General features: G+C 36.7%; 1 protein-coding gene across 8 annotated transcripts in view; it reads right to left on the reverse strand.

The window, feature by feature from the left end:
* The window catches only part of LOC5570721 (BMP-binding endothelial regulator protein), a 261,551-nt gene extending 255,670 nt beyond the window's left edge, over positions 1–5,881 (reverse strand). For 5 of the 8 annotated variants that reach the window (XM_021843859.1, XM_021843857.1, XM_021843858.1 and 2 more), the window contains exon 1: positions 5,732–5,881. The gene's annotated coding sequence lies outside the window, so the exon portion shown is untranslated. The other 3 variants (XM_021843861.1, XM_021843860.1, XM_021843855.1) reach the window with 1 other exon arrangement.
* Between the last annotated feature and the right edge of the window lie 17,711 nt (positions 5,882–23,592).

Raw genomic sequence — 23,592 nt, forward strand, 5'->3', positions numbered from 1 at the left:
GTTCAAGCTGAAAACTTGATCGATTAATCACTCGCTGGGAGTAATCAATCGATCAAATTTCCAAGATTAGGTTTAATAGTGAAATTTTAGGCTTCAAAGTGGGCTTCGTAGCCGTGCGGTTAGTGTCACCGAGGCATTTAGCCACATCGTGCTAAGGGATGTGGGTTCGATTCCCGCCCAGGTCGAAGTTTTTTTCGAGAAGAATGTTTTCCGACTGTACCACTGGGCGTTGCATGCTAGTCCGTTGTCTAGTGTGGTGCTTCCTTCAAAGGGCAAATAGCCCACTGGAAGCATTAAGGTGTAGTGTCTTTTAAAGAAAAAGTTAAATGATAGCTAAAGAAATTTTATATGAAGAGTTAAGTCCTCCATGAAACAATGGAATACTTTATCAACGAGGTGACCAATAATTAATATCAGCGAAGATGCTAAAACGTGAACAATAGTATCGAAAACAGAATCCATTTTTAGGCTAAGGATGCAACATTGAACCACGATTCTTACATTTGAGAAGTTAACTGGTTTATAAACAAGTACATCGTATTCAAAAAGTAAATGATTATAAATGACAAATTCAAAAAATAATCAGTTTTGGTACCAACCATGCTTGAATCTAATAGAGTAGAAACTTCAAACAATAGTGCCTGTTCATTAGCTCTCATAGAACAAATTTGTATGGAGTGTAGACATGAGACTTCCTCCCAAAAAGTCTTCGAGGGTCATGAACCGATGCCATACAATTTTACTGAGGTAAAATTCGTATGAGGCTTTTTTGTCTTGAAATTATTATAATTGAGTCATTAAAGATTTGGTATATAAACAACAATCATCAAGACGGTATCCAAGGTATCATCGAAGCCTACTGATTATATACCCGTGCAAATCAGTGATGTGACAGCTGCGGTAGCTTTCCGTTGAACCGTAAAACGGAAAGGATGCGGTAGCTTTCCGTTGAACCGTAAAACGGAAAGTTTTCTCTGAAATTGCAATAATATGTAAGTTGAATTTCAAGTGTCAGTAAAACTTAGTGAAAGTTTATATCTTGATAGGCTATTGAAAACCTTATATCTTTCGTTCCGCATTACATATGATCATTGAAATAAATAAATTCATGAGATATGTAAATTCTAGCCCACTCAAACATTGAAACTGCAGCTGATAAATTCAAGCATTCACATAGAAAACTAATCCATGATCATTTTGAGTCTAGTAGAGAATATTGAAAACATTGAAACAGTTTTTACATTTGCCAAATTCATGTTTGATTATTTAATTTGTAGTATGCATTCAAAACATTTTTCGTTATTCAAAAAAAAAAAATAGATCTGGAGCCAAGCTGGTCGCTTTGAAATATGTTGTTAAATGCATTCAAGATGATATTGTTAGAAATCGCGATTGAACTTCTTCGAAGGGCGTTCTACCAAAACCTACATTCAAATCAGATTTGCTAAGCTCATCGAAAAGCAATAAAAACTATTGGATTCATAAAAAGATAAATACAAAGTTTTGTCCTGACCATATCAAATCATAAAAAATAATAAGGTTTCGAGCATTTTTTTTTTTTTCTAATACAAATCAAATTCTTTGCATATATTTGGTTTCGTACAATGGAATGAACTTGCTGCAGACATGAGGAGAACATTTTCAAAAAAAAATCCGAGCCCCTTTTTCTTTACTTCTCAACCATTTTTTGAAATGTGTCATTATTTTAAACAAGTATGTAGATATTTTTGTCCCCACAAAATTTTCAACATTTTTTTGACATAGAATAAATAAAATTCGAACGTTATAATAAATAACCGACGGTAAAAATGAAGACAACAGATTAATTTCGATATGTTTGAAGATTGAAGAGTGGGGTATGTTCTAGTATGTTTGTATTATTATGTTTATAAGAAAAAAAAGCGAAGCTTAGCTTAACACTACAAGTTTATTGAAATTTGTAACTTTGTATTAGGCGAAAAGTTGAAGTAATGGCTGTATGGTAGGGCTTTCTTATTTTCAATTTTGTAATTCTTGTCAGAGATTTCATTTAAGTCAAACCGTTATTACTTTTGAACTAGAGATGTAAAATATCATTCAAATAGAGTCTACCAGAGTTGATTATTTTGTAAGGAAAATTGAAAAAGATGAAAATATTAATTTATTTATTCATTCATTTGCTAAATACAAAATCCCTCTTACGTAGGATGGGTGTACCAGTAGAGTGATGCAAATTTTGAAATGTTTGCTCCCCTATGCTTAAACGATTTTAATTATAGTAAATAGCATCCTCCCAAAGTTTGAAGTGATTCGGATCAAATTTGACTGTGCACACGCCATTTAAAGTTTATATGGAGATTACTATGGAAAATGCCAATCTTTTGTGTTCAGCCCTCTATCTCTTCGTCATGATATTTTATGGAAAAGTGAACAAATTCTTCTAATGTGGAATTCTCCCAGCTACAACTTTGCCGAAGACCACTTTTTGATTGGACCTCAGGATAAATTGTTATTCATCATCATAAAGTTGGTTTGCATGTAGCATGCTTCACCAACTGTTCGGCAGGCAACAGTGGTGCTCCTGGCGGAAAGAATAGATCAAAGTAATCCAGGCTACTATGTTCTACAGCAAAAAAGCAGTGTTGCTCTGAAAGTAATTGAATGATCATCTCAGCATGATTTACACTTTGTTATCAAAAATAACAAATTATCCTTACGTCCCATCGAAATGTGGTCTTCGGCAAAGTTGGAGCTGGGAAGTTTTCACATGAGATGGGTGTGTTCACTTTTCCATAGATTATTATGACGAGCAGTTAGAAGACTGAACACAAAAGATTTGCCTTTTCCATAGTAATTTCCATATAAACTTCAAATAGCGTGTGCACAACCAAATTTCTTCCGAATCACTTCAAATTTTGGGAAGATCATTTTCATCATAATTGACATCGTTTAAGCATAGGGGAGCAAAAACTTCAAAATTTGCATCAGTCTAGTGTACCAGTATTCATCACCATAAGAAAATATATGTTTTATAAATCATTCAAAACACTTCTTCATATGATAAACGAAACCTTTAATTAATGTTGAGTAGTAAAAATGTAAGAACTGGTCACAAACTTTGGTTTTCATTTAGAATAGGGGTGATCAATACTGGATCTTTTGCTCCAGTAATGGTTATATTTTTATTATTATTTTTTGCGTAATTCACCACTATGATTTCTCATCTTCTTCTTTCTGGCGTTACGTCCCAACTGGGACAAGGCCTGCTTCTCAGATTAGTGTCCTTATGAGCACTTCCACAGTTACTAACTGAGAGCTTTCTTTGCCGATTGACCATTTTTGCATGTGCATATCGTGTGGCAGGTACGAAGATACTCTATGCCCTGGGAATCGAGAAAATTTCCTTTACGAAAAGATCCTCGACCAGCGGGATTCGAACCCACGACCCTCAGCATGGTCATGCTGAATAGCTGCGCGTTTACCGCTACGGCTATCTGGTCTCATGAAAAGTTCGAAATTTAGGAACAACATGGAAAAATAAGATGTAAAGGATTGTTTCCTATTATTTTTCAAGCAAAATTTGAAGTTCCTGCGAATGTTGTCACATTATTTCAACATTGCAAATGGATTTTTGCGTACTTGTGTCATAAAACGGTGTATAATCCGGGTTGGTGAATACTGGTACTTCGAACCCTCTGCACTAGAGTGATGCAAATTTTGAAATTTTAGCTCCCCTATGCTTAAACGATTTTAATTATGGTAAATAGCATCGTCCCAAAGTTTGAAGTGATTCGGAGGAAAATGGACTGTGCACACCCCATTTGAAGTTTATATGGAGATTACTATGGAAAACGCCAATATTTTGAGTTCAGACCCCTATCTCTTCGTCATAAAATTTATGGAAAAGTGAAAAAATTCTTCTTATGTGAAATCCTTCCAGCTTCAATTTTGCCGAAGACCACTTTTTGATTGGACCTCAGGATAAATTGTTATTCGTCATCATAAAGTGGGTTTGCATGTAGCATGCTTCACCAACTATTCGGCAGGCAACAGTGGTTCTCCTGGCGGGAAGAATAGATCAAAGTAATCCAGGCTACTATCTTCTACAGCAAAAAAGCAGTGTTGCTCTGAAAGTAGTTGAATGATCATCTCAGCATGATTTAGACTTTGTTATCAATAATAACAAATTATCCTTACGTCCCATCGAAATATGGTCTTCGGCAAAGTTGTAGCTGGGAAGTTTTCACATGAGATGAGTGTATTATCTTTTCAGTAGATTATCATGACGAGCAGCTAGAGGACTGAACACAAAATGTTTGGCTTTTCCATAGTAATTTCCATATAAACTTCAAATAGCGTGTGCACAACCAAATTTATTCCGAATCACTTCAAATTTTGGGAGGATCATTTTCAACATAATTGACATCGTTTAAACATAGGGGAGCAAAAAGTTCAAAATTTGCATCAGTCTACTCGGCACATTAGATGAATTATTCAATGCAGAACTTCCTCTTTCAATTTTCAAATGTGTGTCTCATATCTAACAAAAGTGACCAACGTTCAAGTTTCCCACACTAGCAACACTGTCTCCAGCAAAGACCTCCGATGGAAACACACATGCCAGTAGATAGATACCGACGAGATCAATTGCAAGAGTCGCGGTCGCAGGATGGTTGCCCTATGTATAGTACTGCACAAAACGCACCACGCGTCAAGTGATACGTCGCCGCTGCCGGTCTGTCCTGTCTCTACACGATGCGTGCCCGCCTCTCGCTCCTTCCACTTCTGTGCCAGCCTCCGTCGTGCTCGGTATTCGTTTCGTATGTTTATTCCATTGCGAACCGTTCTTCACATCATCTCAAAAACGTTATTACTATTTAATTAATTAAGGAATCAATGGCACCACAATAAGTAGTGACGTTTATGATCTGCAACGTGTGCTACCAATGACTCTGTTCAACACTCCATTCCCATCGAAATCCTAATTCAATTCTTCTTAATTGCTGATATTTAAGAATCTCTCTTCAGATATATTCACGCGCGCGTGTTACATTTTTTCTTCGTTATTATAACATGAGCACTTGTTCTTTTTTCCCTCATGACGACATTCCAGCATCCCTCAATGGTGACGGGGTTATGCAGGGTGCACGTTTCGCCGGGCGGAGAAACTGATTTGTAGGATAGCCTGGCGACACACGCGAATCACTCGCGGTTCAATCAATCATACGCATGACAAACTGAACGCGACGATAGTTTCCCCACTCCCCAAGCCACGATACACACTCTGTCAACCGCTTGAAGGCTGATCGTTCATGATGTCTCTTCTCTTTTGCTCAAATCTTCATCTTCGCGCGCGCGAATCTTCTGCCTCTAATTGATTTAACATACTCAGCTGTCGTTTGCCGAATTAAAGAAATCACATCTCTGCATCAACACAACACGAACGGAACAACAGTGACGACTTGGGACGAATACACACACAGAGACCAAACGGTATAAAACAGGAAAAAAATACCGAGTGTCAACTGGACCCACACTATTCACTATTGGTCACGGAAAGAGAATCAATCACGCACACGTTGTGGAACTAGAAACGCGCACGGAAAACTTCAAGTCTTGTTCCTCGTGCTGCTGGTGAAGATTCTCACTATAATCCGCGATATTTGATGGAGATACCAAATTGATGAATAGATCGATAGTCGCACACCGAACACTAGAAGAGCCACCGACGGGAACACTCTTAATTACATACCACTAGCCAGCAAGAAATCCCAAACACTGATCTCCCACTCTGACCACACTCAATCAATATAACTCCCGGAATCCGGTATCTTCACAGCTCGGAGGCGCCGTTCTGTTTGGCACGCTGTAGCAAAGCAAACTAACTCGAAGGAACGGAAAAAGCAGCATTGAAGAAAAGCAATATAAACCCGAGAGCGCCGAGAGCGATGAATGAATGTTGCTCATGCTTCTTGAAACGCCGACCGCTGAACCGGTACCCGAAGGCAATGAACAAACTGTCTGCTTTTTACCCAGTGAATGGCCCCAACTGTTGTCCTACAGGTGGAAAAGAGATGCAACGAAAACATCTTATGAATGCTCCATTCATGCCATGGAAACCCAATTTGTAAAAACGAGGCAAATATAGGAAGCACAAAGCGATATTCCCCTCAACTGCGCATGAACGCCTCTCTGGGGCATATCGAACGAATCCGCGAACAGAGCGATAAGAACAAGGTTCATGCGATGGACAATCGTCATCGTTAACCCGTGCACTGATCAAGAAGATACCTGTACGTAAGGTACGTACGTCGTGCACTTGCCTCTTGGCCAAATGATTGTGAGGAAGGTACGTATTTCATAATATTGAATGATGAGCTGAGCTGTGCTTTCCAGAGAAAGGCAGACGACAGGTAGCTCAATTCGGTGTAACAACAGGTGAAAATGAACTCGGTATGCTCTCGACTACAGCACACAGCTGCCGTTAATTTACTTTGAATTGGGAAAGGTTATGGCTTAGTTGAGACCGAAATTTTATGCTAATGTTGACATTTGGATTTCATTTGATCCGCAGTGTGCTACCAATATGAACAGTTATTCGATCAGGCGCTTCGCGCTAGTGAAGATGTGCTTCTTTCTTTTTACGTGTTTGGCATTTTAAGGCTATCTAATTTAATTAATTTGAATATATTTAGAAGGTATTACTGCTAACAATCAGAATGGAAAGTTGATTGAGCCCAATGAAATGTTTGTTCACTAGTTAATGTCAAAGTTCAAATTCTTACTCTAGTCCATTGGCGTAAATTAGAAGGTGGCAGGGGTGGCCTTGTTTCCCCGAAACTTGCGTTTGCAGCACCCCAAATTGGAAAAGCAATGACAACATAACCTAAATTGAGCATCATTGTTCGACAGGCAATAACAATATGTAAAGACTGTTCATTTTATGAAGTGGACACCTTGTTTAAGCTCTATCTTTTTTATTTATTGATAAAATCGTTATAGGTTTTCTGTGAATCGTTCAACTATTATCCTACAATGCTATAAAAATATAAAATCTTACAAAAATCCTTATATTTATGAAAAAATTGTGTGTTGATATCCTTTACTATTCTAATACAGGTAGACCTTTAAACAAATTAATAATATAAAACCATTCTCTGACACTAGATCACTCTACGGATTTATCCTTTATGGCCAAATTTGCTGATACACCATATCTTTACTCTCAACAAAAAAGGAAAGTAGAAAGCGTGTCAAAAATTGGTTCGCGTTAGTAAAGAAACTATATTTGTAAAAATGAAAGCTAAATCGTGACTTTTAAGCGCATTCTCAAATATAAATTTTACTCTTTATGGTCGTTTTATTGAAAAATCTCATACTTTTAAAATCATTTACGCATATTTGTCGAACTACAGTAAAATGTGTGGGATTTTTCCGTGGAATCAGAGTAAAACACGTCTAGTTCATATCACTTTATTTACTGATGTATATTTCGTAAACATCATCAACATTGAAAACATACACGATTCGATTGTATTCTTTTGATAGACATGCTGTCAGATATCCGATACTGAAAAACATCGCTCACACTCTAACACTCCTCCTCGATGTTTGCAAATTTAAACACTTAACTTTACAAACGGTACACCCCATTGGTATCGTTTGCAACCAAACCAATCTTGTTATCCTTCTGAATGCAGCACTTGTCTGCCTCGAATTCGACGCGTGCTCCAGACTCTACCACGCGTGTCACAGAAATCAGATTATGACGTAGACTCGAAACCAACAAAACATTTAACAGCTTCACATTAATGATATTCCCATCCTTGTCCGAATCCAGTGAAGTGTCCTTCTCCAACACCAACGATATCTATCTCCTTTCCATCTGCCAGGCAAAGTTTACAGTCCTTCTTTTGCAATTGATCGAAAAACGATTGATCAGATGTCATAATGGTGTGGTGCCCCTGAATCGATGATCCATCCACCACTACCACTAAACTCAGCCATGGCAGAGAAACAAATGGACCGATTATCTTCCTTCTGAGCAACAACCTTCGCATCACTCCTGTCTGCAGTGTTTTCACAGTGGCACCTTGTTCTTCAGCTAGTCTCGACAAGTATATGGAGCAATTCCTTTTGATATGGCCTGGTTTGCCACATTCAAAACAAACACGACGGTCATCTGGATATTCCACAACGGATGATTTCCTTCCTTTCGACACTGCAGCTTTCATCACCTTCTTCTCCTGAATAGTAACTTTGTGCTGACGTTTATAGTATTCATTCAGGAGTTTTGCTGCCACCACTTTCTCAGTAAATTTTCCATCAAATCCTTCCGCCATAGGGCAAATGTACCATTAGTGGTGCACCTAAGGGAAAACTGCTAAAACGCAGTGTTAAAATCATCAAATATATGATTTTAACGTATCAGTCGATAGATTTCAAATCCTTCTATCATTCAAATGTATAAAAATCACGATTCATTTAAAATTTCCCTGTAAAAAGCCTTGCACCAATAATAGGAACACTGTTCCTTTAGTGGAGGTATGTTTTAAGAATGGTTCCTTTAGTGGCGCAATCCATTGATTTCTTATGGGACCCTCCACTATGGGTACTGATGCACCACTATAGGTGCAAAGGAGCAAAAATGTTAAGCAAAATAATTGTTTTAAATACTTTAACGGTTAAATTTCATGAATATTTTTCGATAACTTATATCATTTTCGCATCGTACATCATAGAAAAATATCACATAGCCATAAATTAGTGCGAAACATGTCAAAACACACTACCTCCACTATTGGAGCTACCTCCACTAAGGGAGCGTTTGCCCTAGTAACAAAACTATCATAGGATTCTGGAAGACTTGCCATGATGAAACTGCATTTCATTTCCTCCGATATCTCGCAACCCACTTTTGCCAGTTTGTCCAATAACGAATCCATCTCGATCATGTGTTCTTCTAAGCTCCCATTTTCTTCCATTTCCAAGCGACATAAACGTTTCACTAGGCCAACTTTTCCTGCAGAAGACTGTCGAGCATGGTAGTCGCGTAATATATTCCATGTCTCCTGAGCTGTACTTGCTTTTTTGATCAGCTGCAGCTGGCTATTTTCTACTAAATAACCGATCGTAGCCACTGTATTCTCATTTTTATCCACCCAAACCTCTGATCGCTTGCCAACTGCTGGAAAATTATCAGCGATAACTCGCCAAAGCCCTTCTTGAATTAGTATTTGTTTTGTTCGCTCTAGAGACGTTCCGATACTTCCGATATATCGAAATATCGATATTTTGCTTCCGATATTCGATATTTTGTTATCGATATTTCCTATTCAATATATCGGTGGTATCGATATTTTCTTCCGATATATCGTAAACCAATATTTCGATAATAATTGTAGGGTTTTCTCGTACAACAATTGAATTTTCAACATTTGAAATCAGGTCACATACCAATTGTTATATGATGAGTCATAAAAGAAGATATTCTTGCCCATATCGATCAAAATTGCGATAATATTGAGAATTCAAAGAATTGTTTGCGAATCGTACGAAAATCAAAGTCAGGTAACTAAGCGATACAAGAATTTGGCGCCCTTCAGATATATCAAATGATATTGCGATATATCGATATTTTGATTCAATATATCGGTGGTATCGATATTTCGATTCGATAATCGTATCGAATCAAATATCGATACTTCGCAATATCGGAACGTCCCTAGTTCGCTCCTTCCATAAATCGTAGTTATGGAAATTCAGTCGAATGGTTACAGCTTTCAATTCCATGTCCATTTTACGATTACAAAATCCACAAATCACTTTTGTCTTTTATCAACGTATTAATCACTGTTCGCTACTTTCTTTTTCGTTGTATTATTTACTCTTCTGGGCCCATAACCTGTGAGAATTTACCGTAGAAACAGAGTAAAACTCGTCTATTTCATATCACTTTCCTTACTGATCTATATTTCGTAAACATCATCAACATTGAAAACATACACGATTCGATTGTATTCTTTCGAAAGGCCTGCTGTCAGATATCCGATACTGAAAAACATCGCTTACACTCTAACAAAATGTAGGAGTTTTTCTCCAAATATTTTTTATCGGTTATCTCAGAATAACATATTTTAAAAATAAGACGAGGAAAATAAATTCGATTTCATTACAGCGGTGTTGCCAGTTTTGATAACTGTTATTGTGCTTTGAGAGGTCTTCTGAAAATAAAACATTTGTTCTTCTATTGTACTTTAACTATTAAGGCATTGGTTATTTTTCATGTTAATACTGTATTTGTAATTCCGTCAGGACGTACTTCGAACTTAAAAAATATACTCATATCAGTTACATTCCAAATTAAAATATTTTTCTTAAAAAAAATGGTGAAATTTTTTTTATGATATCTGATAAATTTTTTATCTAAAAATAATTTGAAATTTTGCTGCAGGCTTTGATTGATGATGCTTCTAAAGAGCAAGCCTTTTGTAAAAAAAAAAATAATATTGTCGAATGTTTCAATTTTTTTTTTAAATAATCGTTGGTTTTGATAATCTCCAAAAATCGATCGTTCTAAACTTTGTGCCTTATTCGTGTGAAATTTAATTATTTTGTTGGCTTTTTTATTATCACAATATTGTACAGCATTAGTCGAACGATGTACAGAAAACCGATTGCGATTTCATTTAAAAAAAATAAATTTAAAAGATATTGCATGTACAAGGTGTCCACTTCATAAAATGAAGAATCCTTAGAATTAAAAGCCGCGTACTGCCATACTGTCTTCTTTTTGTCCTTTATATTATCGATGTCGAAATTCATCGAAGCACTTGGTAGAATTGTTTTGAACAATTTGTTCCTAGCAATAGGCACACACATATTAGAAATTTATGCATGTAAAATCTCAAAATATTCTAAAATGTCTCTTGATTCAGATTCTTCATTGTACCAAATCCGATGTTGAGCATCCTTAACATACATCTGTTCTAGTCTCCCGGTTTAAAACTGGTGTTGTTTTAAGAATGAGCTCGTGTATTTTTCAGTTTATATGTATCGGTCATACATTTATAATTTTAGACACGTTTTTTTCGATTTTGAGGACTGTGACGAATTAAACTAGGGAAAATTCTAAGTCCTGTATCTTTTTCCTTAGCTTTAGAACCACCCTCTAAATGTTATTAAAGTTTGAGTATGTAGTTTAAAATTATTGTACCATGAATGAAATTTATTTGCACTTACTATTCTATTTTTGACTTAACGACGTAAAACTTTCTGTCATGAAATTCTCAACATGATTTTGTTACTGCTGAAAATAAATCTATAACAAAAGAATATCTTCCAAACTTTCACCAGCTTTACGATAAATTACCTTTCCGTAATCCATGTCAATTTGCCAAAAATGTAGAACAATAGTGACATCCATATTATGAACACGAACTTTATTAACATTAAAAAACATTTTTTTTTTTTCAACTGACCAAGTCCCGATATATGTTCATAAATAAATAACTTTCGGTGTACCTTTGAATGAATGATGTGTTTTTACTTTAAGTCTTTTTTCCTGTTTCGGGTATTAAATTATCATTCTTGTGGTTCTGTATGTTTTTTTGGCACATATTTCATAGAGATCTATAAAACATTAGCAATAGTCAAAGTGACAATTTACTTCACGCCTACTAGGACTCCAAAATGTTAAAAGATCAAATCTTAAATGCTTCCTGTAAATTAAAATCATTTCAATTAGTTTGTTTAAATACAATTTAACAACAACATTTTACAATTGTTCCACTCTTTTTCTTTAGAACTTTGTGGATGCTTGAAATTTTTTTCCAATTTAGCAAAATATTTTGTTTACGTCATTTTTGATACATTGTCATATACTAACCAGAGCTAAAAAGTGCTTTATTCATACGTTAACATATTTTTGAGACTTTTGCCTATTGAATAAAACAAACCTGAAGTGGATGCATTAGTAGACTGGCCCTTAAACAAAAAAGTTGTAAAATTCAACGGGGCACCCTCTAGATATGTGCCTTAGGGTAAGAAAAAAGCTCTCTCAAAATTTCAACTCATTTGGTTGCTCCCCCAGCTGGCGCATTCAATTCAAAGTTTGTATGGAATATTCGTCTCAAATATATTGAAAATTGACCCTATGTCACTGTTTCGTTTCGTACACTAGTTAATCGCGTTCAATTGAGCCCAGAATGACAAATTCACTAGTTAATACGCTAATGAACATAGTTGCCGAAGGTTGTATCTGGATTTAAGCTCATTTTCATTAAGCTTTCAGTTGTTGAAAGTTAGGCTTAGATCAGCACTCCCGTACAATCACACATGTGCATGCACCTTGTGCCGCAGCTCGCCCAGCGTCATAGGTGGCTATGATGCGCTTAGTGGCTACCACCCAGCTAAGTTGAAGGAATACTAAGCAATATTGCAAATCTACTTCAGATAGTTAAAACACCAACTTTATCAATTTTAATCATCATACAACCTTCTACAATATTGTTTGCTATAGTATCAAGTAGTATTTTTGACATTCTGGGTTCAATTGAACGCGATCAACAATTTTCCAGACTCAAACAGGAGATGATGTGCTGTTTCCTATATGTTGGAGCTGAAAATCCCATATTAACTTCAATTCAATTGCGCCAGCTCATGGAACGACCAAATGAGCTGAAACTTTCAGGAAGTCTTCCTCTAACCCTAAAGAATTATCCTGGCGGGTGCCCCGTGGAATTATACAACTTTATTTTTCTCCCATACTAGGGTGGGCCAGTCTAATGCATTAGTTTCAAAGTTATCATTGTTTAAATTTCACAAAAAAATCATATTATTGCATCCTTGAACAAAGTACCGTGCGTCTTGCTTACTTTAATTATTGCTGAACGAATGGCTATATTTAAAAAAAAAATCGATCCGTTATTTTGATGATTATTTATTTCTATTGGGGCCTTTCTTAGCCGTGTGGTTAGAATCCTCGGCTAATAAGCAAAGCCATGCTGAAGGTGCCTGGTTCGATTCCCGGTCGGTCCAGGATCTTTTCGTTATGGAAACTTCCCTGGGCATAGAAAACTCTCAATTAATAACTGTGATTATGAAGTGCTCATAAGAAAACTAGGCTGAGAAGCAGGCACTGTCCCAGTGAGGGCGTAATGTAAAGTAGCAGGAGTTATTTATTTATTTAAATCTACATCAAATTATCGATAAAACTTCGCCAACAATATTTCGCCAATTCACTCAATTGATGGCCGCTTCTCTTCATCCTCTACTGCGGCGTTTAAGACTGATGACACAATAGTTTTCACACTCCAATTTGTCGCCTTTTTTGTAGATGGGGCATATAACGCCTTGATTCTACTCTTCCGGTAGCTGGGAGCCGATTGGTTTCCACTGTCCGCAGTGCTGATGTAGCCATCATCTTCGCTGTTCTGACCTTCTGTACCTGAATTCTCTGCGCCATTCAGGTGTTCATCGTAGTGCTGCTTCTACATTTCGATCACCTCGCGTTCCGTCCGTCAAAATGCTCCCATTCTTATCCTTGCACATTTCAGCTCGCGGCACGAAGCCTTTGCGGAATGCGTTGAGCTTCTAATAGAATTTCCGAGTTTCTTGAGAACGGTACTACAACTCCATCTCTAGGCATTCCACCTCTTCCAAGCTGCGCTTTTTGTCCCGGAATAGATGGGTTTGCAGTTGCCGCTTCAGTCTGTATAGTTCCACGTTTTGCCGCGTACCATGCTGTAGCATTGCAGCCTGGGCGGCATTCTCCTCCTCCAAAACATCCTGGCACTCTTCGTCGAACCAATCGTTTATTGATCTCCGTTCCACATATCCGACTGCTCGTTAATGGCTGTTTTGACGGTCGTCGGTACCGTACATCGTTGATGACAGAGAGTTATGGGCGCAGTTTCACAATTACCAGGTAGTGATATCGGAGTAAATGTTAGCACCACAACAGGTTCTGACGTCGGTTATGTCGGATAAGTTCCGTCCATCGATCAAAACGTGGTCCATTAGCGATTCTTGCTGCTAAGCTGATCTCCAGGTGTACCGATACGGGAGGCTGTGCTGGAGGTAGGGGCCACGAATGGTCATATTCTCGGAGGCGGCAAAATTTATCAGTTGTAGTTGTAGGCCGTTCTCGTTCGTCAGCCGGTGAGCGCTGAACTTTCCAGTTGTCGACTCCTCCTCCTGGCAAACCTGAGCGTTAAAATCTCCTATGATGATCTTGACGTCGTGGCTTGGGCAGCGGTCGTACTCGCGTTCGAGCTGCGCGTAAAATACGTCCTTGTCATCATCAGTGCTTCCAAAGTGTGGAGTATGCACGTTGATTATGCTGAAGATAAATAATCGGCCTTTGATTCTTAACTTGCACATTCATTCATTGATCGGCCACCACCCGATCACGCGCCTTTGCATATCACCCATCACTAAAAAACCTGTTCCCAGCTCACGTAAGCTGCCGCAGCTCTGGTAGATGGTATGATTACCTATAAACGTTCGCACCATTGCTCCTGTCCAACACACCTCTTGCAGCGCTACGATGCTGAAAACGCGGGTCTTCAGTACATCGTAGAGTATATGAGTACTTCCAAAGAAGTTGAGAGATTTGCAGTTCCACGAACCGAGTTTCCAATCGCTAGTCCATTTCCGTCGCTGTGGTATTTGTCGATTGTTCTGGTCCGTATTCTCGCGTTGACGTTCCTGTGCTGATATGTTTTTACGGTTGGCTTGCAGAGACTGACACCAATCCTCTATATTTCTGGAGGACCATTCCCCATAAATGTTCGGAGGTTCATAGTACGCTGTTCAGCTTAGAGTCCTTCTCTGGCACTCGGACGATGGTCCGCCGCCCCTGATATGGTGAACAGACGCTGTTGTGAGTCGCTCCTAACTGGGAGAGCAGACGCTCCAGGTTTGCTGAAGCAAATCCCCCCTTCCCTGTCAGCATACGACCAAAGTTCACACCGGGGTTGGTTTCCCGATCTTCCCTAAGATTGCTCGAACCCCGGCCAGTACCACGAGGAGATAGGAATAGGAGTAGCTGGGTAAGAGGCTAAGGACAAGAAGAAGGTAGTAAGAAGAGGCTTGATTGAAAAAGGATAGGGATGTTCAAAAATAACTGTAAGAAATATCAAAAACCAAAATTCATAAATCTACGAATAACAATAAACCATTGTTGAAAACGTTCTTCTTCTTTGTGTATCAGAGGTTTAAGCGGTTTATCCATTTTCGCAAAAAATATATATATTGAATCAAGGACCTCATTTGGATTTTTAGAACACATGAAAATTCTAATGAGACTACAGTGTTGTTTTTCAATATTGTGATGAGTGCACAAAACCATGAGTTATGCCAAAGCACACCAAGTTACTCCCATTTGATGTACTTTTGCTGATCAAGTTTACAGTTCAATGCGTGAAGTAAGGTACCCCGGGACAAGTGAGACCTAAAAAACGATAGTTTAAACAAATTGTTCAATATAATTTTCAAATGTCAATATTTTGCAAATTCAACAACACGGTCACATTTTGGAAACATATATGCTGGTGTGTGCATGAATTTGATTGAATAATTTCGAAATTGCCTTAGAAGAAAGTTGTACAATGAGCCATCAAACGCAGTTACCTCCCTAAACGGAATAAGTATAATCCATCCAGTTCCGTGCCTCAATCTACATCAGTGAGCCAATCATTGCAATGATAGGATCGATAAACCATAGATTTTGTAATATTAAGTACATTATTGATGTACATAAAGGATCAACCATAAAATACGTTACGCTTTAGGAAGAAAACATACATTTAATGTTATGTCACATGGTTATTAATATTAAGGTACCTACAGTTTGAAATCAACCTAAGATTGCACTAAAACTTCAAAAGCACAAATCTCGCAAAGAAAGCATCAACTGTTGCACTTCTTATTTTATAATAAGAAGATCAAAATCTTTTTCCAACTATGTCTCCAAATGAGAGCCTTTGAAAACGTGAATAGGGGTACTAGGGCGATTCAAAATCAAAAAAAGTGTTTTAAAATCCAATCAACCATACCTTCCTTACCACCTTTAGCTTGAAAATAGCATTCCGTGAAATTTTCAGTTTTTTCGGTGGTGATTTAAAGGTGGCCCAAAGACAACGTAGAGTTGTAGAATGGAAATTACTATGGAAAAATTTAGAAAAATGTTCAAAACACGTTAATACTGTAATGTATCATACGTAACCATACTGAAAACTCATTCTTCAAACCGTAATGAAGGATGCTGCTGAAGAAGCAAACCCCTTTTGAGCTAATTCTTTTTGGAATTTTTGTAGATGTTTGCAGGGCTGTAATCCTATAAGAAGCTAAAAAATAGCAAACAAATTCTTGAATATCTTCACTCCTATTCTTCGGATTGACTTGCTCTCTTGAGTAAATTTGTTTATTATGGTCGGTAGAATTCCGAGATGTTTCACCTTAACTGAAGATTCCTCACTAAAAGCGTAAATATGAAATGTTCAAAATATACCATTTATAATTTATTAACTGGAAAGTAGTTAGTAAACTTTCAAAAATTGACAAAATTTTAAATATGTTCTGATATAATTGCTGGGTATGGCAGAAAACCATTTAATGGAATGGAATTGTTAATCGAAAATACTACATATGGTAAAAATAACAAATAAGATTAAAAAATATAAAATTAATCCTTCTCATTATGCATTTTACATTTGTCTTTGTTTAACTTTGAATAAGACACTTTCGCTCCCTCTTAAACAATTATTTAATTTGAGATTGATCTTTTTTGAAAAAATCATTTTTTTTTTAATGTTTTAGTGCTACTCTCTAGGAAAATATTGGACACGTGTTGGAAAAGTTTTGCTTCTGGTGCTTGTTTTGATAGGTTCCAATTAACCCGGGTTCAAAGCTATTTTGGAGAATGTTAGACCATAAAAATTTTCAAATTTAATGAAAACAAAATACCTGTTTATCGTAATCAGCTTGTAATACAGTCGACTCTCCACATCTCGATAGCCCAGTGACCATCTAGATATGGAGAGGTCGATACATAGAACATATTTTTTAAGAATACTAGATTGAAAACCACCCCGTTGTAGGAATATTACAAAAAAAACAGACGTCATTTCATTTTTGCAAATTGTTTCGAATCCCTAAAATCTAGTCTAGTAACCTTTGAGAATGGGCATATCGATATACGGAGAGAAAATCGGGAATGAAAATCACATCGAGATAGGGAGATATCGAGATAACGAAAGTGAAAATGTATGCAGAATGAAGGGACCAAAAAATCATCGACATAGGGAAAGATATCGAGGTGTGGAACATCAGAGTCGACTGTAATATTTAAATTTTGCATACTGATGATAATTCGATTCATAAAACAATTCTTTTTTTGTCAGAATTTATCATGCAAGTTGAAATTGGCGCTGAATTGGTAACTGTTATGTGGAGCACATGGTATTAAAAATAACATCATTTTTTGTACTAAATACATTCCGTACTATTGTATCTTCAACTTTCTAGAAGAATACCTCCTTGAAACACTTTTCCTAAATGAGCTATGACGGAAGGTCCCATTTACCCTGGATTCTCACATCCCCTGGGGTACCTTATGTATGAGGAATGGCATGCAATTCACAATTCCGGCAATACATAAATCTGCTTATGTTTTAATCCTGTTCAAAAATTATTACAGAAGCTAAAAGTTGATTGATTTTTACTATTATTGCATTGAACATCAGAAAAAAAAAACATTGAGAATTTAACTCGTATCTTCCGTGTGGTAATTTGGCATGTTAACGCTCGGTCAAATTGACTTCTTAAATAAAAGATGATAAACATGAAACAAATCGCGTGCAATCGGTTTAAAGAGGTTTGTGGGAATAATGTTGTTTTCTGAACAACTCAAGCGCACCAAGTGCACCTCAGTTGTGAAAACAGTATCAGTCATTTTTGGCAATATTGATTGTTTGAATGTTGAAGTACTAATCAGAAATAAAACATGTTGTAGAAATACTTTGAAACAAAAAACGTATCACAATTTTGATCGAACTTTTGGTTATAAAAATATACTTACGTAAGAGGGGTTGAGCTCTATAGTTCACGTATATTAATTTCTGTGAGTCACAATATTCAATGCCATCGATGAAATTGTTTGTAAAATAAGATGCCATGCTCTCATGTCATGGCGCTTTATTTTTCATTTTGTCCTCTACTTCATGATCTAATTATTACGGCGGTACTATCAAATGAAATGCATAATAAAAGTATCAACGAAAACAAAAGGAAACAACAAACAAGCCTTGTCGTCACTGCGCACATCAATGAACTCTTGTAATCTTCTCCCATGTCGAGTCAATGGTGGATGGAAGGAATTTTTCTGTTAATCATAAGCATTTGCTGCGAAGACAAGGTATCTCCAAAGAACATTCTCTCTCTTTCGAACACGGTGCCTATCGTGGTGGATGGAATTCCTCACAATCGTTGATGCCGCGAGCTGGCAGTATATGCGATTAGCTGATAATGAATAAATAAAATTATTTTAATGTTCCACGAAGAGCAAACATATGATTTTACAATCTGGCACCGTGGTGCAATGTACCAACCACCAATCCACACTCCGTGGCAAGTACAATCAGCCCACTAAGGGGTATTTGGACAACCAAGCTGGGCAAAAGTATATTGAGACACTTTTTGCATTCTTTATGTTCAGTTTGTGGCGAAACGCATTTTGAACTGTATTATCATGCATGTATTACGACTGTTGAGAAAATTTGCCGGTTCACGGTAGCCGTAGAGTTCTACCGCAGGCTTCGAAAACGTTATGAAAAAAAAAACAACAAACGCCTATTATCAAGACGGTATTCAAGGAATCATTGAAGCCAACTGATGATTTATCAGTGCAAATCAGTAATGTGACAGGTGCGGTAGCTTTTCGTTGAACCGTAAAACGGAAAGTTTTTCCTAAAATTACAATATCATGGGTGATTTACACACTTAAAATTAATCACCGGTATCGTATACAAAACAAAAACATGAATAATTGGGTTTTCACGAAGCACTTCTCAGCAAAACCTGAAGCGCTAACACAGACTTGACTGTTTATGCATTATTATAAAAGGACTTTTGGTCAGCTAAATTCACCAAATACCCCTTAGTGCGGCCTTACCAAATGGGCAACAAGAGCAGGGCTGCCACATATACAGATTTTCCTGTATTACACAGATTTTCCTATTCTGACACAGATTCAATTTGTATGGAACACAGATTTTCTTTCGACAATTTTTGTATGGACACAGATTTTTTTGTATGGGACACAGATTTTGTAACCTGGTAGATACAGGTTTTCTATCAAATCATCTGGCAGCTCTGAACAAGAGTGAATCGAGCACAGTATAGTGGGTTGCGCTGAAAGTCGTGAGGTGGAGATCGAACGAATCGGAGACATGGAACTGCAAACGGGCAGATGGATTGCAACGCGGCACAAGTGACGTTGGAAACTGTTATATTATTGGCGAATTATATTAATTTATTTCAGATTACACTTTTATATGCAGTGCATTTTAACGACCCACGGTCTGTTTACGGCGTTTGTTTATGCATGCGCTTCTCAGGATTTATGACAGTGCCATAAGACAATATAAGTGTCAGTTAAGGAACCTTAGTTAGCCTTGTGGTAACGTCTGCGTATTTGATCCAAAGCGTCTAGGTTCGATTCCTAGTACGGTGTACGGGATATTCTCGATCTGGAGATTTCTTTCACATTTATGAGGAATGAATGTAAATTTTGACAAAGAAAGCTCTCGGACAATAACTGTGGATTTGATTTCAGTGGCGCGGGAAGTGGGTAGGACAGGTAGTACATGTACTACGCACAAAAATGCCTGGGTAGGACAGTCAAAGGATTGTCCTACCCACGATTCCATAAAAAAAAACAAGATCAGCACAAATGCTTGAAAAATAAATTTAACTTTTCATCATCAATATCATAATGGTTTCATCAAATTCCTACTGATATTTTGTGACATCATTCATAAAAATATTAAGAGCAAATTATAAAGAATTTTTGATAGATTTTTTTTTGCAGAAGGGAGCCGGATCCTATTCTTGTAACTTTTGATTAACTTTGGCAGTGGGGTTTTTTGAAAGCTACAAATCTCGTATTTGGCCACAATATGCGTCTTACTGAAGCGCTTCTTATTGCAAAGTTTCAATCAATTCGGCCGAGAAAAACTCCCCATGCCAAAGTGAATCATGGAAGTGCCCAAGTGGTTCTGCACCCTATTGATGAAGAAATTCGAGCAAAATATTTCATGGAGTTTCTGCGTGATGAAACATTTATCAAGCATCTTCTGTTTCTCCTGAAAACTTTTGCAATTAGCCGGATCATTACAACGCAAATTAACAGAATTTTCTATTTATCCATTTGTTATCTAGAAATAGATGAGGAAATTAGAACAAGCTCACTAGTTGTAAAGACATGCAGTTTGGTCTATTTTTGTCATTTTTTTCAATAAAATTTGTTTGAAAAGGATATAAATAAAGATGATTTTCATATTTTTTTAAACTGTATCATAACAAAAGTTGATCCAATGAATGATCCTAAAGACAGGACTGGTAGTAGATTTCTTATTAGAAGCTTGGTCTCTATGTCTCTAAAAGTCTTTATTTTTAATGGAAGGTCTCTAAAGTATCTGTTTGAAATGGTCTTCTAAGTCGCTTTTTTTCCTTATTCTGCTTGAGGAAAAGCTTCAGGAATTTCTTCAAGAGATTGAGTTTAGTATACTTTTAGGGTCTTCTACATGAAACCAAAACAAGAATTTCTCCAGAATTTGCTCATGGAAATCTTTAAGTACTCCTAAGCCACTACCCACTGTTATTTCCTCTGGAATTACTTTGATTTTTTTCCAAAATTATCCTGGAATTTCCACCAGATATTTTCAACAAATTCTTCAACCGAATTCTCCAGTTGTTACTCTAGGAAATCTTCCAAAGATTTCTACAGAATTTCTTCCGAGGATATCCACATACGTTCATTCCGGAGTGAACAAATAGCTTTAAATTATCTTCGAGACACCCTGCTAGAACTCCTCCACCTGTTTATGTGGATTCCATAAGGAATTCATCCACGTTTCCTACCAGAAATCCAACATTTCATGAGGGGTTCTATAGCAAATCTATTTTTTTTTCTAGGATTTTTCCTGCATTTCATCCAAACTTTACTCCTGCAGTTCAACAAAATATTTCTTAAAAAGATTCACAAAAAATTCTCACGCACACAATTTTCACACCAATTTATGCTACAGCAACGATTTTCGAGAAATCTCTTTAAAAAATTGTGCTATCCCAAGATGCTATTGATTTTTTTTTTCGATTATCTTAGCAAATTATCTAGGACATTTTCTCGAAATTTCTTAAGAGCCCAGGAGTTATTTTAGAAATCCTTGTTCGTTAAGGGCTCATTAAGGCATACCCAAGTTTTATCAGTTATATCATATCAGGTATTATGGTAGTGTTTACATAGAAAATGTGAATGAAACATAAATATTATTCATTACTTATTTTATTTAATCTATTTAGACTCTGTTTTTCGCTTTGGACATGATTTTTATCAGTTACTTTCACCTTACCAGAGAGGAATTGGAAGCATACCTTCAAATTTAATCATGTGGACGTCGAGTTCAATATCTGTGTGATGAAAGCTTCTTAAACATCAACTATGGCGTGAGATTCTTCACAGACTTTGTCTCCAATAAACGCCCATATCAAATGATTGAATTGGTTCATACCTGGGTAAATGGAGACTTAAACATTTTTTTGTAAAAACGGCTCATTTTGGAAAGCTTTGATTGAACCTTCATATAAGTGTGATAAGCGGCTCCATTTTGCTCAAAACCTATGAGCTAGTATCGATATAAGTTGTCTCTAACCGAAGGAACAAATTTCATCCTCAAAAATCTGTTATAGGCCTCCGTATTTATTTTTTATTCAACCTTCACAAAAAATAAAGGCATATCAAACCTATAAGACGCAAATGCCCGCAAAACTATGACCCTGGCAATATATTTTATTGTGATCATGAAAAACACGTTCTCTAAGAACTCCTCCATCCTCTGATACCAAACAAACTAAAATTTTCAACAATAAAGTGTGATTTACGAAGGCGGAAAGTTTATCACCAGAGTGTACGACAATCAGACGCTGTTTCTAGCTTTGGGCGGGCAAAACCTTTGAATTTATTTGCTTTATTGCATTATTTAGAACAGTTAGAAAAATATGACAAAAATTGTCCTGGATAGCGAAGTTGTGTCAGAATATACTACAGTAATCAGAAATTACATTCACTATCAAAAACAATGAAAATATCGCTTGTGGATGCTATATTCACGTTCAAACAATTTTCGCATTTTTTTTTATGGGCCATACTGTATGGTTTTCTTCAGAAATACCTGATGGATTTATCTTTCAGAAAAAAAATATTTGGCATTTCCATGGAGACTTTACTTAAATAAAATTCAAGACCAACTTTGAGAACACCTCAAACCTGATGGTATCTTTAGAGAAATTCCTAGTTGAACAATTTTATAGAAAATCCTTGAAAAAATTCTCAATATTTTTTGGAGGAATTCAGATGATTGCTCAATCGTTGGAGTAATTTCATTTCTGTGGTTCTCATCTGTGGAACATCCAGGTTGAATTTTTAAGATACCATAAACAAAATTCTTGGAGAAATTCCCTAAGAAAATTCGTGGAGAAATGTTTTGGAAAATAATCACTAAATGAACTCCTTTGTGAATTTCCGAAGTAATTATCTGAATATTTGGGCAAATATCTGAACAATTGCTAATGAAATTCTCATAGAAAATCATGAACAAACATATAAAGTAATACTTGTTATAAAGTTACGAGGAATTCTAAAAAAGAAGTGTTAGATGTTAGAGAAATATTTGCTCTGATGCTATGAAAAATCATACTCCTATCTCCTGGCTCCTTCTTCTTCTTTCTGGTGTTACGTCCCCACTGGGACAGAGCCTGCTTCTCATCTAAGTGTTCTTATGAGCACTTCCACAGTTATTAACTGAGAGCTTACTATGCCAATGACCATTTTTGCATGCGTATATCGTGTGGCAGGTACGATGATACTTTATGCCCTGGGAAGTCGAGAAAATTTCCAACCCGAAAAGATCCTCGACCGGTGGGATTCGAACCCACGACCCTCAGCTAGGTCTCTCCTGGCTCCTATTAGGTTTTGTTTTGTTTTCTTGGTTGCTTTTTGGTCTCTTTTCGGTCTTTTTAAGTTCGTATGAGTTTTTTTTTCTGGCAAGAGGCTTTAAATTTCCTATTTTAAAAGCACTCAGTCGCCACAAGCCCGGTAAAGATAAAAAGCTTTCTAATCTTGAGGTAGCGACTTGCATGAAAACGAGAGGGTTAGAACCAAAGGGTGTCAGTGACTTAAAACTAGTTTTATAAAAATCTACTTTGAAGTCTTATCAGCAATTTTTCATTCTTCACAAATTGTACGGGAATAAAAAAAAACCACCCAGTCTTCTAAATATGTTATTTTTTCTGTTGAGCGGAAAAATCACCTGAAAATATCGTTGGATCGCT

This window comes from Aedes aegypti, chromosome 2 (assembly GCF_002204515.2).
Source record: "Aedes aegypti strain LVP_AGWG chromosome 2, AaegL5.0 Primary Assembly, whole genome shotgun sequence".
Classification (NCBI taxonomy): Eukaryota; Metazoa; Arthropoda; class Insecta; order Diptera; family Culicidae; genus Aedes; species Aedes aegypti.